The 18,436-nt window shown below is 37.7% G+C and overlaps 1 protein-coding gene across 2 annotated transcripts in view; it reads right to left on the bottom strand.

The window, feature by feature from the left end:
- Lsamp (limbic system associated membrane protein) overlaps positions 1-18,436 on the bottom strand; it is a 2,126,592-nt gene that overhangs the window by 815,087 nt on the left and 1,293,069 nt on the right. The window lies entirely within an intron of this gene.

Raw genomic sequence — 18,436 nt, 5'->3', positions numbered from 1 at the left:
AAGGGGGCTGAAACCCTGTAGGTAGAACAACAATATGAACTAACCAGTACCCCCTGAGCTTGTGTCTCTAGCTGCATATGTAGCAGAAGATGGCCTAATAGGCCATCACTGGGAAGAGAGGCCCCTTGGTCTTGCAAACTTTATATGACCCAGCACAAGGGAAGACCTGGGTCAAGTAGTGGGAGTGGGTGGGTAGGGGAGCAGGGGCGGGGGAGGGGGTATAGGGAACTTTCGGGATAGCTTTTGAAATGTAAATAAAGAAAATAATAATAATAATAATAATAATAATAATAATAATAATAATAAAGAAAAAAAAGAAAACAGAAGGAAAACAATAAAATTAAATTAAATTAAAGCTGGGCAGTGGTGGCATATGCCTTTAATCCCAGCACTTGGGAGGCAGAGGCAGGCAGTTTTCTGAGTTCAAGGCCAGCCTAGTCTACAGAGTGAGTTCCAGGACAAGCCAGAATTACACAGAGAAACCCTGTCTCAAATATTTAAATTAAAAAGAAAAAAAAGCAAGGCTCATATCTCATTTCTCTTCTTCTAACCTTCACTATTTTCTCCTTCTTTGTGTTTTTGCTTCTTTATTTCCTTCTTTTTCTTCAATCCCTTTCTTCCCAGTGGCTTTCCTCCTCTCAGTCTTTCTTCTTTTATCTTCCTCTCTCTCTCTCTTCTTTTTAGTACTCCCTTTTTCTCTCTTTCATTCTTGTATGGTATATGGATATACTTGTAAGGCAGAGTATGACATGTTTACATAGCATACATTCTATAATAGAAATAAACATATGTATGTTTATTTATGCATGCTCTTTCTTTAGAAAACCTAAGCATATGTGTTTATGTATGCACATGAATAAGTAGATAGACACACACACATGCATGTACAAACACATGCATACCCACATATACACATAAACACTTGTCTTTCCTAAAGCAATCACCTTAACCTGTTATTATTATTACTAGATGATCTCTTTGTATAAATTCAATGAAACTTAGCCAACAGGATTTGCTTTACTTCTATCACTTTAGGTCAGTTTTTCAAGCTTAAAACCATTAAATGAAGACCATCTCATCAGAATCATCTCAGCATCCTCACTGCCTGGTCCATTAAGTATCTGAATATATGTGTTAGCCTGCCTGCTTTGGTTTCATATATATGTCCTATCATCACTCTTCATTTCATAGAATGCTAGCTGGTACTTTGATGTTTCATATTTCCATCATAACAGCTTGGAATTTGGCCTGGAGCCTGTAGGAGAATAGTACACATCTCTTCCAGTAGTGAATAAACCCCTCTGTCGCTCAGGTGGAGCACAATACCTGCTTGAAATAAGCAATTAAAAATGTCCATTGTGCAAATCCAATGAGGCCCTTTAGTTGCCAACTTCCATCACAGAACACAGACAACACACTCTGCAATTAGAAAGCATCCTATTGGGATTATTAACAACATATTCTAGTTAGTATAATGTAGTTGTAAAATATGCAAGTTCATGTTGTAGCCTGTAATTTTTAATATTTGTTTTGTTTCCAGTTTTCAAGACTGGCCTTGAAATTATAATCCTCCTGCCTCAGCTTCTTGGGTGGTAGGTAAACACCACCAGAAGCAGAGTTTTCTGATAAATTAGTTAAAACATATATCCTATAATACCTTAATTAGTAGAGTTTCTAAGTAGGGTTGGCAATCCTGTGCAAATAAATGTTGATAAATTATCTGCTATTTTTTCCATTGAATCCAAAATTATTTAATAATAACAATAATGTTCTTTTTATACAGTTAATCATGCTTTTAATTTTATTGTATTTTGTGTGCATGTTTTAAAAATATTTCATTTTTAAGTAATAATATAAGTACATCATTTCTCCCTCTCCCTCTTACCTCCAAAGACTCCCATATGTTTCTCCTTACTTTCTTTTAAGTTCATTGCCTCTTTTAAATTAATTTTTGTAACACACAGACACACACACACACACACACACACACACACACACACAAATTCCTAAATGCATAAGTACAAACTCCTCTGAGTGCTTTTAGGGCTAAACATTTGGTACTAGACAACAAATTCTCTAGAGAAGATCATTTCTTCCACTCTTTGCATTCATTAGTTGCCTCTTGTTCTTTGGGTCAGTTTTTCCCCACAAACCTTGGCATGTCTTATTTTTTTTCCCCTTGTTCAGCTCATGTTTAGACAGTCAAGTTGTTGCAATGACATTATGATTATAACTTCTTATATTACTAGAAGACACAATCTCGCAGGAAAATAATTTCTCCTCTGGCTCTTGGACTCTTGGTGTCCCCTCTTCTGCAATGCCTCCTGAGCCTGCATAGGCACTGATTTATAGCTGTATCTGTGGAGCAGGACTCCACATGTTTGCAATTTTTTTTTTTTTGGTTAATGGCAGGTAAGGATCACACCTGTCATAAGAAGAAATATTTAGAGTGTTGTTTAGGATTTGGCTGGTTTCTTAAGATGGTGATTATAGGTTCCCCTCCAAGATTCATGACTTTACACTTTACTAGCACTGGGTATTGGTTAGCTTTCCAATACCAGGCATGGTTTGCCTCTGGATGAACAGCTTTTGAATCCAATTAAAAAGCTGTTGTTTATGGCTAAGGTATGTGTTGAGGTCATTGTACCATGCCAATCACTTGTAGTTAATAAGTAACACAGCTGGGTAAAACTGATGTTTGCTTCCCTCCTTGGGATGCTTGCATGGTGCCTTCTGGTAGCATGAAATCTAATCCTCAGTGAGGAGAACTTCAGGTTAGTTACAGATCAAGGGACCATCAGGCCCTGTGCCTGAAATTCATGGTGTATTCAGCAGTAGGGATTTACCTTCAACCTTTGAGGAGTAACCAAGGGCAATCGCAATACAGCAATACTCTGTGATGTTTGTGAAGTCTCTTGGTCAAACCTGACCAACAACTTAACATAGTGCTTCTTATGCCTAATTTACCATTATTGTTAGATTGTCTTTGGTCTTAGACTGAGCACTACTAGCCTAGTTGAGAAAATTTTACTCAAATATCTGTCTGCTTGTCTGTCTATCTGTCTGTCTGTCTGTCTGTCTGTCTATCTATCTATCTATCCATCCATCCATCCATCCATCTATCTATCATCCATCTATCCACAGACTTACATGTATTATAGAGTTTTTATATACTTTTTAGGTAGATAGTTAATAGTATGATTCCTTATGACTTTTTAAGACATCTTTACTGTTATGTTACTCTTTCTCTCTTTCTTCTCTATTTATTAGCCACCTCCACTAATAAAAGCTCCTCTTTTCATTTCCTGAATCAAATCCTTGAATATTTTTTCTTCTCTCTGTTATTTTTTCTTTAAAAAGGACTGCTAGGTGAATGAACACATGAATATGTTAAAATTGAAAGTATGTCTCAGAGTTTGCAGGTTTGTTAAGAAATCTAAGCTAGTCTTCAAATCCCTAAATCTCCACTCTATTCTCTCTTCTCCCTTATCTGTGCATACAATTTTCAATTGATGGTACAGTGGTATGCATAAGTATTACGATTCAGAAAGAAGTAGTGAGATGAAGAGGGGCTAGGTAGCTTATTGGGCATGACAACCACATCCTGGCTGTAGCTTTCTTTTATCTCTCACTCCATTAAAATATGGCATGTAACACAAATTAATAAGTTAACATTTTACTTATATATGCAATCAATTATCACTGCTGGGTAATTTATTTTTTTCTGGACTGCTCCCAAAATTCTTGAAACTATCAGATTATGATGAACAACTTTGAAAATACTACCCAACCAAAGAAGCTAAGTATCAAATTCTTTGAAAACCAGGAGGAAATGCTTATCAGATTTTCCTTCTCATTTTCTGTCATTAAATGTACATTGCTATAACCTAATTCAAGAACTTACATAGAAAACCTGAATTAGAAAAAAGTAACATAAAATCTTTTCAAAGTCAAGAATTATAAAGATTTATTTTAAATCTATATCATTAAAAAGTTGTATGTATATATTTGTGCGTATGTGTTTTTGTGTGTACACATATGTGAGTGCCTGCTGTGTGTGTTAAGAAGTATCAATGGAGAAACTACAGTTCAACTATATACCTATTTCTCAGAATCTTGGTTAGTGTACTAGTATTTCTTATCACAATTTTTTATTCAATATTTTACTACATCTTTAAGAGCACAATATTTTGTGAACACGAATTTCTTAGAGTAAGTATTAACATATGGAACAGCTCCCAAGCAATCAACCACTGGCTCCAGTAACCTATGTATCAATTATACACTGACAGACACTATGTGCTCATGACCATTTTAAGGATGTAGATATGATTTTGTTTTTCACTGCATGTATCAGTAGTGTATAGCATTCATCTACACTTTTGTAGGTAAGGAGTATATATATATATATATATATATATATATATATATATATATATATATATGAGAGAGATATAATCAACTTACATATGTTGATTTAGAAAGAAAAATAAAAATCATCTGTAATAAATAATACTTCAATGAGTTTAAATGCTATCAAGTTGAATAAGCTAAGGAAGGGACATAAACTGAAAGTGGTGAATTATTGATAGAATAATTTTAAATAAGCTGATGGGAACTTATTCAAATATCATGTAAATAAAATCAACAAAGTTTATTATGGAAAAGAGTTAGACACTACACCACAGTTTAGATCCCATCAATGAGGATTCCTGTGCAAACTGCTATTTATATGGGGGAAAGATGTTTTCCCCCTTTTCAGATGGAGTTCTCTTTTTGTTGCCCATACAAGTATCAAATTATTGGACAGATGTGATCTTCATGACAGAGTGCTTCTCTGGAATTGTGAAGTGACATATTTTTTTAACAACACCTTAATTTGTATATCTCTTCTCAAACTTGTTCTTTCCTTCCTTTGTTTTTAGATGTTCACATTATATATTTTATCAATTTAATCCTGTTTTATATAAAAAGGGAAAACTACAGTCTGAGTGGGTCTGCTCTAAGGTTGTTTTCCTTGTGTAATGATCAAGGCATATTTTGCATCGTTGTTAGAAAATCATCAGTATCAGCATATTTGGAAGTAATCATGATCCAGAAATACATCCTAACACTGATCAAAAGCTTCTCTCCCCTCCCCCTCCCAGAAAAGCTCACTAGATTTAGGAGAAGTACACAGGCTACATTCATAATTAGTTATGAGCACCTGGCTGATGTTTAAAAGGCCTAATGTGAGAGCTCCCCCTCTCCCCCCCAAAAAAAATCGATGTGAAAGAATGCAAAGTATAAATGAAGCATTAAAATTATTTACAAACAAGATCAGATACTGTTAATCAGCAGTGCCTGTCCCTTAAGGTATAGAGGATTGCTGGAGTTGGCAGAGACCATAGCTGATCTTTAATGACAAAACGTGGCCTTGTAACATAGAAGAGATGATAAGCTATAAACAGTAGATGTCATGCACATAACAAGGAAGGAGGTAAATGCTGCAAAAAATCTTTGAGGGATGGGTTTGTCATGGATAAGGCAAGCACTGACAGTGTTAGAGTAGAACAGAGAAAGCAGGATCCACTTAGAGGAGCTTGTTCGAAGAAAAGCCCTGTGAGGTTTAAGCACATTCTCACTGTGTTATTGCTCTGCTCCAACCTCCTGTCCTCCAGCTCCCTCTCCCATCTCCTGTGCAAGTACCACTTTTTCAGGATTTCCTCTCTTGCTAAGGTCATTTCATCCACTCAGCTGCCCAAGTAGGAAGCTAAGACTAACTTAAGTTCAACTTTTTCCTCTCCCTGGCATCCCACGTTTTCACACACCCAGTTTAGGATTTTCCACCCACCTCAGGGATTAAAACAAAGTTAAAACAAACAAACAAACAAACAAACAAAAAACAGTTTCTTGTTCCAGTCCTTTCAATTTTGCACAGTTCCCAGCGTCAATCTACTTCCTCTAATGTCAGAATCATTGCTCCTAGGTCAGATTACACCAAGTTTCACTCCTATTTAAAATCTGTTTGAGCATAGATACCAAACACATAATGTGGAATGGCATGCTCTCCTCAGTTGTCTTGTACTGTTCCTTAAATATCTAGCTTTTATCGTGCCTATTCTGTACTGTGAAATGAGCGCTTCATCGCTAAGGTTTCTCCCCTCTCAGAGCTGTCATCCCAATCCACTGACTCCTACTTTCAAAGCTCAGTTCAAGAGCCCTCTCTTCTAGGAGATCTTCTGTCATTCATCCTGGGATGAACAGCTACTTGATGAAGGAGCTATCCTTTCTTTATTGATTCACAGCGCTTACTACATATCTCTTCTTCACGGAGGAAGCTGGGATGTTTTTGTTGTTGCCAGGGGATTTTTTTTTTTTAAATCTCAGAATATGTTCATGAACATAACAAGCATAAATTTATGTTTGTTGAATGAAAAACAAATTCATGACTGGAAGACAGACAACTAGGTAAAGAAGAGTAAAAGGCAGGCACTAACTACTCTCTTCTAAGCACGAACAGTTCATTAAAATTTGTTGTGGGTTTTCTATTTAAAAAAATACTGTATGCTCGCTGAAAGTGGATGATTTTGAACCCTCCTTGTCCAATTTGTACCCAGATTTTTTTTTTAAGTTTGGGTATTTCTGAGTTGAATTTGAACTCTGTTTTATCCTTTATCAGATTCAAACCGTCTAACTCCTTCCAATTAAGGGAAAGTAGCGATGACTTAGGGGACCTATAAATGTATTTAAAATGTCACAATTGCTTTATTTATAGAGCAACATAAAAATGTAATTCAGGTACTTTTAAAAAATATTGACACAAGCTAAGCAGAGAAGATGAGGCAGAAAGGATTGCTCAGTGATCTGAAATTTGGCTCTGTAGTATCGTGAACTGCAGCTTCCAATCCAGCGTGGGTCAAGACGACCTGTCATTCTTAGGAGACAACACACTGCCTTTCTTGCAGCTCACCATGTATGTGTGTTTTTTCATATTTCTCGAGGACTCCATGTACTTTACAAAAGGTTCTTGAATTTTTTTTTTTTTTTTGTAAATGATAATACTGCCCTTAATAAGCTCAGGCAAATTCAGAGAACTCCCTGATTTGTAACTGTCAGTTCTGGATAATGCCCTTGAGTTCTTAGCCATTCTACAAAAATCAAATTCATCCAACAGTTCAGGATTTGAGTTTTCCAGAAAGTTTAAATCATGCTACCTTCTTCCTCTTATCCTGTGTCCAATAATGAACGGAGTATTCAATTTCTATTAACAGAGTGTTTTTTTCTGCAAATGTCTCAAATGAATACCTAACGATCTGAGAAAAATATCTAATGTTTACTAACATTGGGCATGGGAGAAGTGACATCATGTTTTCCCCTTTCTGCTAGAATTTCTGTTTGTCACGATCCACGGATGCCAAGAAAAATAGAACGGGGGACACATGCATAACTTCAAAAATGTATGTGATATTATATCTTGTCTCTTGGAGACGTTTGTATCACAAATATTTATGAGACAAGGAGGATTCTTTCTACAGAGATAATGAGAGCTAGGATTTGGTCTCCTGAAGGACTTTCAGGATTTCTAACAACATCCCTTCAAGACAAGAGGATCAGTGCGGATCCTTCAGAATACTGCTGTATTCTGAACGTGGCGATCAAGCAGGAGAAGCACTTCCATCCCACCCACCCCCACTTCTCCACACACATACACTCTATACACACCCTTGGAGAAAAGTTCCAGTATGCATACCAAGAACCGTTGATGAATAGGTATAGAACAGGATATTAGCTCTCAAGAGAACAGAAACAGAAAAATATGTAGTAATGGTTGGCCTGACTCTTGAGTGTCTCCCATTCAAAATGATAAAGGCCTGCGTTAGCCTTGAAGGAGCTCTCATGCACACACAAACAGCCCTGGATTTAAGGTGATAGCAAACAGTGTATGACCTTAGAAGAGAGATGAAAAATCTGAATAGGAGGCAATATCAATGGGAAAATTGAATTTCAGGTCAGGAGGGTGCTTGGAATCAATCTGCTGGTGTTCCTGAAGCATTTCAAAGGGATACCAATGTGAACATTTTAAAATCATGACTTAGCCAAGGAGACTCACATTCTTTCTCAAGTACTTGGACTAATTTCAGAAGGTGCCTTTCCATTGAGGAGGTCTTAGTATCTCCCATCATGGAACAGAGCCTCTTCCAACCAGGGTGGGTCTAGACATGAAGCTGCTGAGTCAAAGTATTATGCCTTCCTTGAGTCCCATAGTGCAAAAAAACAGGATAAGCTTTGTTATCAGAATGAAGCGCATTCTGTTTGTTTTATTTTGTTTTGTTTTAATAAAACACAAGAGCAATGTAAAGCCCAGAAAACATGGCAAGATGCTGTGGCCTAGCGATACACCAGGAAAGACCACATGCACATGAAGGAAGCCAAAAGCTCTCTACTAGGTATCTTTCAAACTTGCTTTTAATGTAAGGGTCTTGGTCAGAATGTCAGAAAGAACTTGATCCCAGGACAGGGAGCAGAAAACAGCATTTCAGACATATTCATACAGCGATCCGTGAGAGCTGTGAAAATGTTTCTATACATGTCAACAGACGCTTTTCAGATTAAGTAAAGATGCAGATGAAATTCAGTTATGATAGCATATCCTGAATTAAATTAGTTTTCCCAACTTATCACAATGTTCCTACAAGATGGAAGAGGCATTATGACAAGTAATACAGAGGTCACTTTTCCAACTAGAAATTGATAAAGCAAAGAAATAGATTTATAGTAAAGCCTTCAGAAGGAGCATAGTTTTATGGACTAGTTTAAGATGCTTTTCCCAGAATGTAATATTTTCATTTTTTATATTATTGGAAGGTACAATGTTTATACCAATTTGTTATGAAACAATGGAAAATTATCATACTGGTTGTACTTCACTTCATCTTAGATACTGCTTTCCAGAGGAACCATACTTTGCTCATTCATTGTCTTCAGATTCCTTTATTTCATTCATTTCCTCATTTGCCTTGTAGTTACCATCTGCTGTGTGAAGCTGGAAAACATGCCTGCTTAGACCATGACTTCAACAAGATGACGATATAGTGCAGGTAGATAAAATATCAAATCACACAAACAGACAGGAGCCGGGTTTCCATGTTGATATCTAAGGCAGGGGAAGCCAATCAGATTTAGGAAGATGACTGTCAGACACTCATGTAAGTAGAAACTGAAAGGTGTTTTTCTTATAGTAAAGAAAATAGCAAGAGAGACTGACATAGACAAAAAAAAAAAAAAAATCCAACAACTCCAAACTGAAAGAACTTGATGTGTTTGGATATGATTGTAGAAGACAATCATCTTTGTAGACAGAATCAAAACAAGAGATCTAGTTCTAGAAGATCACGTATGATTTTTCTGTTGTGAGCCCATGAGAAGATTATTAACTATGTTTTTAAAAGCTGGCTGGTACAAATTTGGAATCAGAGAGACAAATAAAAAGCCAGAGTGATATTGCAGTATCTGACCTTTTAAAAGAGGACAGTGGGAAAGAATCACAGGAGCACAAAGCACTTTACTGTCAGCTCTTTGACCAATTCTGCATCTCTGCACTGACTGCAGCCCACTGAAAGAAACTTCCTTAACCAAGAATGATAGCATCCCAGGATATATGTGTATATGTATACATCTTTAGCAGGCAATTTTATAACATGACCACTTAGCTAAGTAGTAGTAGCTAGTTCTAACCTAACACCTATGACTTCCCCAACAATGAGGTGTTTGAGCAAGGTGACTGGTCAAACATGAAATTTGCCCTTATAGAGATGGTCTCAAATTGACTCAGTGATCAGTTCTAAACAGAGCTCCTTTATAACCCTGTATGCATTTTGCTGCCCTAACAATGGCTTAAAATACTTTGCTGAAGAGGGGCCAGAAAAATAGTCATATGTGAGATGAGGGTATGAGATGCTGTATTCTGGACATGGTATGTCTTTGATATCATGGAAGCTATGATGAAAAAGCATTTTGCTGAAATCATAGCAGCTATGATTATTTTCACAAGGACCTCCATGAGATCAAGCAACTCAAATTTATGGTATAGAAGAGGTAGAGAATATCTGGGTCCTTTCTTTATTAAGAAGCTATTGGATACTGGGCAGTGGTGGTGCACACCTTTAATCCCAGCACTTGGGAGGCAGAGGCAGGAAGATTTCTGAGTTCAAGGCCAGCCTGGTCTACAGACTGAGTTCCAGGACAACCAGGACTACACAGAGAAAGCCTGTCTCAAAAATCAAAATCAAAATCAAAATCAAAATTAAAATTAAAATTAAAATTAAAATCAAAATCAAAATCAAAATCAAAATCAAATACAAAAATGAAGCTATTGTTGTTGACAATTTTTAGGAAACAGAAAATCATTCTTCTTCAATGATGTAGCAATTGATAGGATTCCCATGTTCAGTAGGTGATCCTCTACCCATGCATATTCAGGCAGCATTACTGGACTTAGTGAGTCATTGAGGGAAAAAAAATCATGATATTATTGGGGGTCATATTAAAGGAATACATTAGAGCACTTAAAAATGGAGTGAAAGGCATATGATATATTTCATGGCATATATGTATGAAACTCTCAAGATTAAAGAAAAAAGTTGCAGAAGGAAATATAAGAGGGAGAAAACAAAATAAACATCCAAGAAATTCGAAGAAAGGAAAGCCGCATGGAGCTGACTGTTGATTGGCTGTATTAGGAAGAGAAAAAGAAGAGTGAATCTTAGCTGAGGAGGAGGTGGCTAGAAAGCCACATCACAGAAGAGAAGATATAAGAAGAGATCATGCTTAGCGAATACAAGGATGTCATGCACACGTACATTGCTCCATTTTCACACTCATAGAGAGTCTATTTCCTGAAGGCAGGGACCACAATTTCTCTAATTTTAGCCTTTCTTTTAACTATAATCATTCTGGGCATACGATAAACTCTTGTTGAGATGAAAAGAATATTGTCCTCAGCAAGAATGATGTCTACTTGGATTTCGATTCAAAGTGGTGCTTGGGGTATAAAATTATCCTGAGGGTCAATCAACATAGCTCTAGGCAAAGGCATAGCTCTTAGAAATGGATTAAAGAATCATTGATGTTGGGATTTTTTTTTTTCTTTAAGCATGATGTATTATCTTCAATAATAGAGAAAAGAAACAGTCCCCCTGTGTTATATTTCTTTGATTTTAAGCACAAAAGCTAAGCAGGGTAGAATTTCTATAATAATCTAAGAAACAGAACAAGTATTTTTGATCACCAACTATGTTTCTGGAGTTTCTCTGCACAGAGGTGAAGGGTTTGTTGTTGTTGTTGTTGTTGTTTTGCTGTTGTTTTGTTTTGTTTTATTTTGTTTATTTTAAAACCAGCCTGGGGTTCTAGCTCAGTAGTATAGGACCTGCCTAGCATATGCAACTTTGATCTCTAGCATTGTGAAACCAACATAAATAAAACTGTTGGGGTCTCCCACCTCCACTAATCACTCTCCCTCTAAACATTATATTGCGCCCCCTACAGGCACACAGAATTGTTACTGAGAAGACCGCCCCAGATCTCCCAGAATGCAGCATTGTAGGACTGCCTCCATCCTTGGACCCACCTATGTTGTCTCCGCCCACTATCATTCGGACCGCCTACAATCCTTGGACCCGCCCACGATCACTCGGACCCGCCTACCAGATTGGACCGCAGTGGCAGCTTCAAAGGTACTCAAGGGCAGGCTGGGAATCTTTCCTTGTACTTAAGAAAGTCTGATTATTAAAACGCGAGTGTTCTGATCAGCGGATCGACAGGGCATTCATTTTCCTTTCGCAGCCTATTCTCTTTCAGGATGTTTAAACCCTTCAGTACGAACCCAGTCCAGAGTGTTTCTGCGTACGGCGGGAACGCACATAAAACAAATTAAAGTTTCTACTAAGTTGATCAATTACTCTACTACAGACTTCATGACTAAATATTAAAAGTTCTGAATTAAACATAACTAATTTAGACATAGTGGTAGCCTTTGCAAAATGAACAAAAATCTACTAGCCCCTGAGTTGAATCTACTCAGACACCATAAATTTTTGTTTTGGTTTTCATTAGACTTTCCTCTATATCACCAGTTAAAAATCCATGATTCTGTCTGTGGCCACCCAGAAGAATAAGGCTATGAACATTTCTCAGAGTTTAAGGTCAAATGAGTGTAAGTCCTTCAGTGAACAAATCATTCTATCTATGTACTGCTTCTGATGAACAGACAGACCTTGCCCTCACAGAGAAACCCTTGAGATTTGAGTCTTAGTTATGTGGTAATATAGACAACAAACAAGTGTCATGGCACTTGAGAACAGATGGTGGAGATATATATATATATATATATATATATATATATATATATACTTACATGAGTTCATGGTATTTTCTCAGCATAAAGCAAGAACAATAGATCAGAATGCTGCAGTGCGTTATTAATCGATGATAACAGGCAAAGAAAATGGTGATCTTTTCAGCAAACACCATTTCCAGGGTTTAATTTGGTGTCCAGGGTTGGTAATTGCTTCAGTAATGCTTGAATATGAGGAACTCAGAAAATAAATGAATTCTTATGATGACAGTGTAAAACAAAATTGTTAATATTTTGAACAGAGAGGGGAGGGAGGGGGAGGGAGAGGGAGAGAGGGTTGAGGGAAGTGAAGAGAGAAGGAGAGCTGTTAATCTTGCCATGCCTTATTCTTATCACTGAGGGAATAAAGAAACGTTGGTTTCATTTCTGAATTTCAAAAATAAAATTGTGCATTAACCACAGAGAACTCTGCAGCACTTATAGCTTGTTCACATACAAAGTCCACCCCTTACCCCAAGAGATAGACAGCCTGACACCAGGATTGGGTTTTTTTTTTTTTTTTTTTTTTTTTTGATAGCTAAATACAAATCCCCTCTATGGAGTTAGACAATTCATTACAAACCGGCAGGCTTCACCCAGTGGTTGAGAAATCAGATCAAAATTCTGCGTAAAGACAGGCTGAAATAAAAGGGCAGGCAAGACAAAGGGAGCAGGTACAGAAAAAGGCAGAGACAGTCAGAAAGGAAGAGACAGCCCCATTGCCTTTGACAGTGCCAGGTAGTCACCTGGGAGCTTGTCAAGAGCAGACTGTGATTCAGTAGGTCCACATGGGGCTGAAGAGTCTATGTTCCTAACAAGCTCTCAGGGAGCACTTTGCATCTCAGAAAATAAAAGTGCCTAGGACTACTATGGAAAACAGGGGTAGCACTTCTTTGTGTTTAAGAAAGTTCTATGTACCAAACTGGCCCTTATAGGGTACATGTGCTCCAATGTCTTCCTGTTCTCCGGTAGGACACAGGTTTGCTTCTGTCTGGTGTCTTTTCCTTTGTTCTAGTTACAGGCTCTGCGTTATGTTAGCTGTGTAACACAGGGAACTGGTTTTGAGCAAAGCGTGATCTCTTTTTCATACAGAAGTTTCTTTAACACCACTTCCTCCCCAGACTGTGGGGTAATGCATTTCATCTTGATGTCGCTGTTTGTATTCAGAGACAGCTTGCATAGGAACCTAGAAAAAGCCTGTAGAAAATGACAGACCAGGAGAAAATGACAAAATTGTGGACATTTGAGAGAGAGAGAGAGAGAGAGAGAGAGAGAGAGAGAGAGATTTCAAGCTGTCACTGAAGAAGAGAGGAAGAGTGCACTATGATTATTAAAAATAATTGGAAAACTTTTTTAAACCCCTCTTCATGCTTCAGTCGTCTCCATGTGAAAAACCGAAACAGACCAGAAGGTCTGGTGTGGGTGGAATTCAAGTCTGTCTCTGCTGCTGTCTAAATATTTCTTTAGTCAAGGAAGAAACATTTCCTGTAAATCGTTTGCATAAAAGCCAGCCTCTGTTGCCAGCTAGAAATGCAGGGGGAAAGATTCGGAGTAGGACAGAAGATGAGGGAGAGAAGCCACTCTTTAACACCTGTGTCCCTCCATCCGAGGGACTCTTCCTACTAAGACAAGCACCCACAAGCAAGGGCTTTTCTTTCTGGAGAAACACGGAAGATTACAACCAGAGTAAAGAGATTATTAAAATCTGTCATGTTGCACAGAAGGCAGAGTGGCGTGAGATGACAGCAACGAGCCTGCCAGTGTTGGAAAGTGATGAGCACTGGACTTCAGTTTCAAAAATTTAATTTTCTCTTGCATAAATAATGCGATGGCTGACACGGCTCAGTCACATCGGAACACTCAAGATGGTGGGATGTATTCTACAGGGCTTAGAAGTCATGTCATTGTTTTCAATAAGGCTAATACTAACATCTGAAAATGGACTCTTAACAGTAATCATAGATGTAGGAATTCTGATGACGGTATTTTTCGGACTTAAAATACTATCATCAACTTCAATAAAACTATAATCTGTCTGTGCTTTTAGACTTGGAAATACTAATGAAAGCTGTTGACATGTTTTGTTTTTTTTAAAAAAAACTTATTTTGTTGAAGTTTTTGTTTCTTACTACTAAGTAAATCAAAAGCATCTAGCTAAATTGTGTATGACAAGAGTATTTGGAAACGCAGTGAGAATCAGACAAGTGTAAGCCTCTTCGTGTCCACATCCAAAATTATGTTGGCTGAATAAGCTAATGTATATAAAATAACTTTCAAGTAAGATTATAATAGTCATGGCCAGCAAGTACGTAATTAAAAGTTAAATTACAGACTCAGTTATAAGAACTGACATCTTCTAGTGAGGACAATGCATCATAGTTCCATATTGCGTTGGCCTTGATGTTTCTTGGTGCAGGAACTATATAAACTATGACCACAAAAAGCAAATGCTATCCTTTAAGAAACAACCTTTTTGTTTGTTTTATTGGAATAGATAAGTAGCATCCTTTTATCAAATGAGCAAGATTCATACAGTTCCTCACAGAAGAGCAGACCAAGTTGACTCTTCAGGAAAGAACAGGTGTAAGAGAAAACCTGGCCAGTGAGAATTAAGTACCAGAAAGAAAGAAAAAGGGCAATTAAACTACAGGCAATGGTCTATATCTTTGAGGGAGAAGCAAGTAAACGATCCTGAGGGAAGAGTGCCAGTTGCTTGCAGGAAGGCTCTGGGTCTCATTTACTCTCACCACCTCCTCCTTGTGATTTCCCTGTTTCTATGTTATCAGCCTTTCTCATCACAAGGCTGTTTCTCAGCCTTCTACAAAGCCAACACAGAGAAACACAAAGCAAGCCAAGGAAGGAGAAAGAACATAATGAGAAGAAATATTTCCAGACTTACTCCTTTGATATGACAGAAAACAGAGGAAGGGCCTGGGGAAAAAGATTTAGAAGAATGCATTAAATCTCCCTCTTGCCTTGCCTCAGATAGGGTGCTCTGCACACTGCTAAGCTCTCTCTCTAGCCAGAGAATGCAGTTTAACCATGGCCACGAGCAAGGTGGGCTGGATAATGAGGATATTAACAGATGCCAATTCTGTGGATGTGAAAGGGACAAAGCCAAAGGAAAGAATGAGAAAAAATAGAGAAATAAAAATAAACTAAGGAAAAGTCAAGATACACAGAAGGATAAAAAGACTCATGTGGACATCAAATAAGTTAGAGGGCTTGAAACGCACTTCCAGGTTTCAAAAACCTCAAGGGGATTTGGAAAGAGACCATCCTTTCCAAAAATCTGAGTAGAAGGGTGAATTGTGAACTAAGCATGATAAGATATATAATTTATTAGACTCCTTCTAAGTGTCAGACATCTATGTGGTTTTTTGTTAATTAAATAATCTTCTTTTTTTTCAATTTTTAATTAGATATTTTCTTCACTTACATTTCAAATGCTACCCCGAAAGTCCCCTATACCCTCCTCTATCTACCCACTTCCACTTCCTGGCCCTGGCATTCCCCTGTACTGGGTCATACAAAATTTGCAAGACCAAGGTCCTCTCTTCCCATCGATGGCCTTCTAGACCATCTTCTGCTACATATGCAGGTAGACACAAGCTCTGGGAGTACTGGTTAGTTCATATTGGATCCATCCCATATACAACCACCAAACCCAGACACTATTGCATATGCCAGAAAAACTTTGCTGACAGGACCCTGATATAGCTCTCTCTTGTGAGGCTATGCCAGTGCCTGGCAAATACAGAAGGTGATGCTCATAGTCATCTATTGGATGGAACACTGGGCCCCCAATGGAGGAGCTAGAGAAAGTACCCAAGGAGCTGAAGGGGGCTGCAACCCTATAGGTAGAACAACAATAATCTTATTTCTTAGTTATCACTGGGGGTCAAGTATCTCCAAAAGCTTGAAGTCTCTGAAACTAAGTTTCTTCTCCTTCCTATAAAATTTAACTTCTCTAATCTTTGATCTACTGCGTGTTCTAAGAATATGAAATAGAACACAATGCTACTGAGAAGTGGTCTATTGCCAGTTAGTAGACTGTTGATATCACAGAGGGAGGAAAAGGAAAGAAAGAGGACACAGTTACAGGAAGTGGGCTGCGTGCCAGCAGGGCAAGGCAGCATGGAGCCACTCCCTTGTAAGTAATCAGATTTCCAGTATTACAAAAGTAAATACAACAAAAGTAAATCCAAGGGGTTGGAGAGATGGTTCAGTGGTTAAGAGCACCGACTGCTCTTCCGGAGGTCCTGGGTTCAAATCCCAGCAATCACATGGTGGCTCACAACCATCCATAATGAGATCTGATGCCTTCTTCTGGTGTCTGAAGACAGCTACAATGTACTTAGGTACAATAAATAAATCTAAAAACAAACAAACCAAAAACTGAAAATACACACACACACACACACACACACACACACACACACACACACACACCACTACCTTGAGAATCCTGGGATTTTTTTAACTACAAAGATGGTACCTAGCATGTATTTCAACCTCAATCCATTTCGTAAGTGAAGAAAAAAAAAAAAAAGCCATTAAAGACAGAGTGATTTGGCCAAATGAGGTCCTGTGATTTGCACACCTGAAAAATAGATATGATGACTTGCCCCTGTATTCTGTTGGCAACACCATGATGCTATATTAGGGGTGAGTCACCAAACCAAATAGTGCTATATAATACCAAAGAAACTATATTTTGTGTTCAAACAAAACAATTTGAAAAAACCTTTCAGTACAATTCAAGAGTGGCTTTTAGGAAATGCCAGTTATAATGCAGTTAGAAAGTGAGGAAGAAGTACACAAATCTGAAGACATAAGGGCAAATATATGATAATACAAAGTCTACTGCATAATATGCAGAACCCCAAACTGTCCTTAGGATCTTTATACTACGTTTCCATTATTTATATTTTCTATTATTGGTTTTTACTCTGTAATAATTAAAGCAAACACCACTTGATTCTCATTATATCATATCCTCTAACTACCAACAAATCTATCTTTTTTTTGCCAGGGGGTGGGGGGGGGGAGAAAAATAAATGATTCTCTTGCCAATCATCATGAATGCCTTCAAGGTTCTTTCATAGCAGCTGAAATCCTCCTTAAATGTTCTTCTTCCCTTTAGAGCTGATGATCAAAAGAAGATGCAAAACCTTTTCTTAATTAATTGCCCACTGAAAGCTTTGCTGCCAGGAAGTAGAAGTTTAAGTAAGTGCAACTCTTTTTTAAGTGAGAAAGCGAAGACAAGGAAAAATGTTTGGATTCTGTTCGAGGAGTGAAAAAAGAAAGAAAACAACAACAAAAACTCCAGTCTACACAATATACAAGTTGTATACTCTGTTTTACAGAGAATGTGCAGTATTTGAACCAGAAAAGTATGTAACAAAGGGCACTTGGACAATTACCCTTTTAAAGAACAAAGTTTAAGTACCCTGGTTGGGTAATACAGAAAAATAGTATTTCCTTTATGCAATAATTATTTTTAAAATATCCCATAGCTCTGTTCTCAACTGTTCCTGTGCATCTGAAGTCATATTCTGAAAATTGGCGCAAGTATTCTCTTGAATGTTTTTTGCATGTGGAAATGGGAGTAAGCATGTTTATGTGTGAGTGTGTGCATATGAGGGTGGGTGTGCATTCACAGGTATGTGTATGTGTGTGAAGAAAGGCAGATGTGTTCTTTGACTGCTCTTTATTTGCTGAGGGCGGGTCTCTTTCTGAGTTGTAGTTTGTCAATTTAGCTACTCTGGCTATCCAAGCCAGCTTGCCACGGATATTCCCACTCTCTGCCCCCACCAACACTATGATTATAAGATGACTATCAAAACTGCTCAGCTTTTCTTTTTCTTAGTAGATACTGGAGATACATTCTCAAGTCCTCATGCTTAAACGACAAGGACTTTATCCACAGCCTTCTCCTCAGCCTCCTCTTCTGAATTTGAGGCTCAGTTTGGAAAAGAATTCAAGTTGAAATGAAATATGGAGAGAGAGAGAGAGAGAGAGAGAGAGAGAGAGAGAGAGAGAGAGAGAGAGAGAGAGAGA

This window comes from Mus pahari, chromosome 12 (assembly GCF_900095145.1).
Source record: "Mus pahari chromosome 12, PAHARI_EIJ_v1.1, whole genome shotgun sequence".
Taxonomy (NCBI): Eukaryota; Metazoa; Chordata; class Mammalia; order Rodentia; family Muridae; genus Mus; species Mus pahari.
The sequence above is the reverse complement of the archived record's forward strand: the minus strand, read 5'-3'. Positions and strand labels throughout refer to the sequence as shown.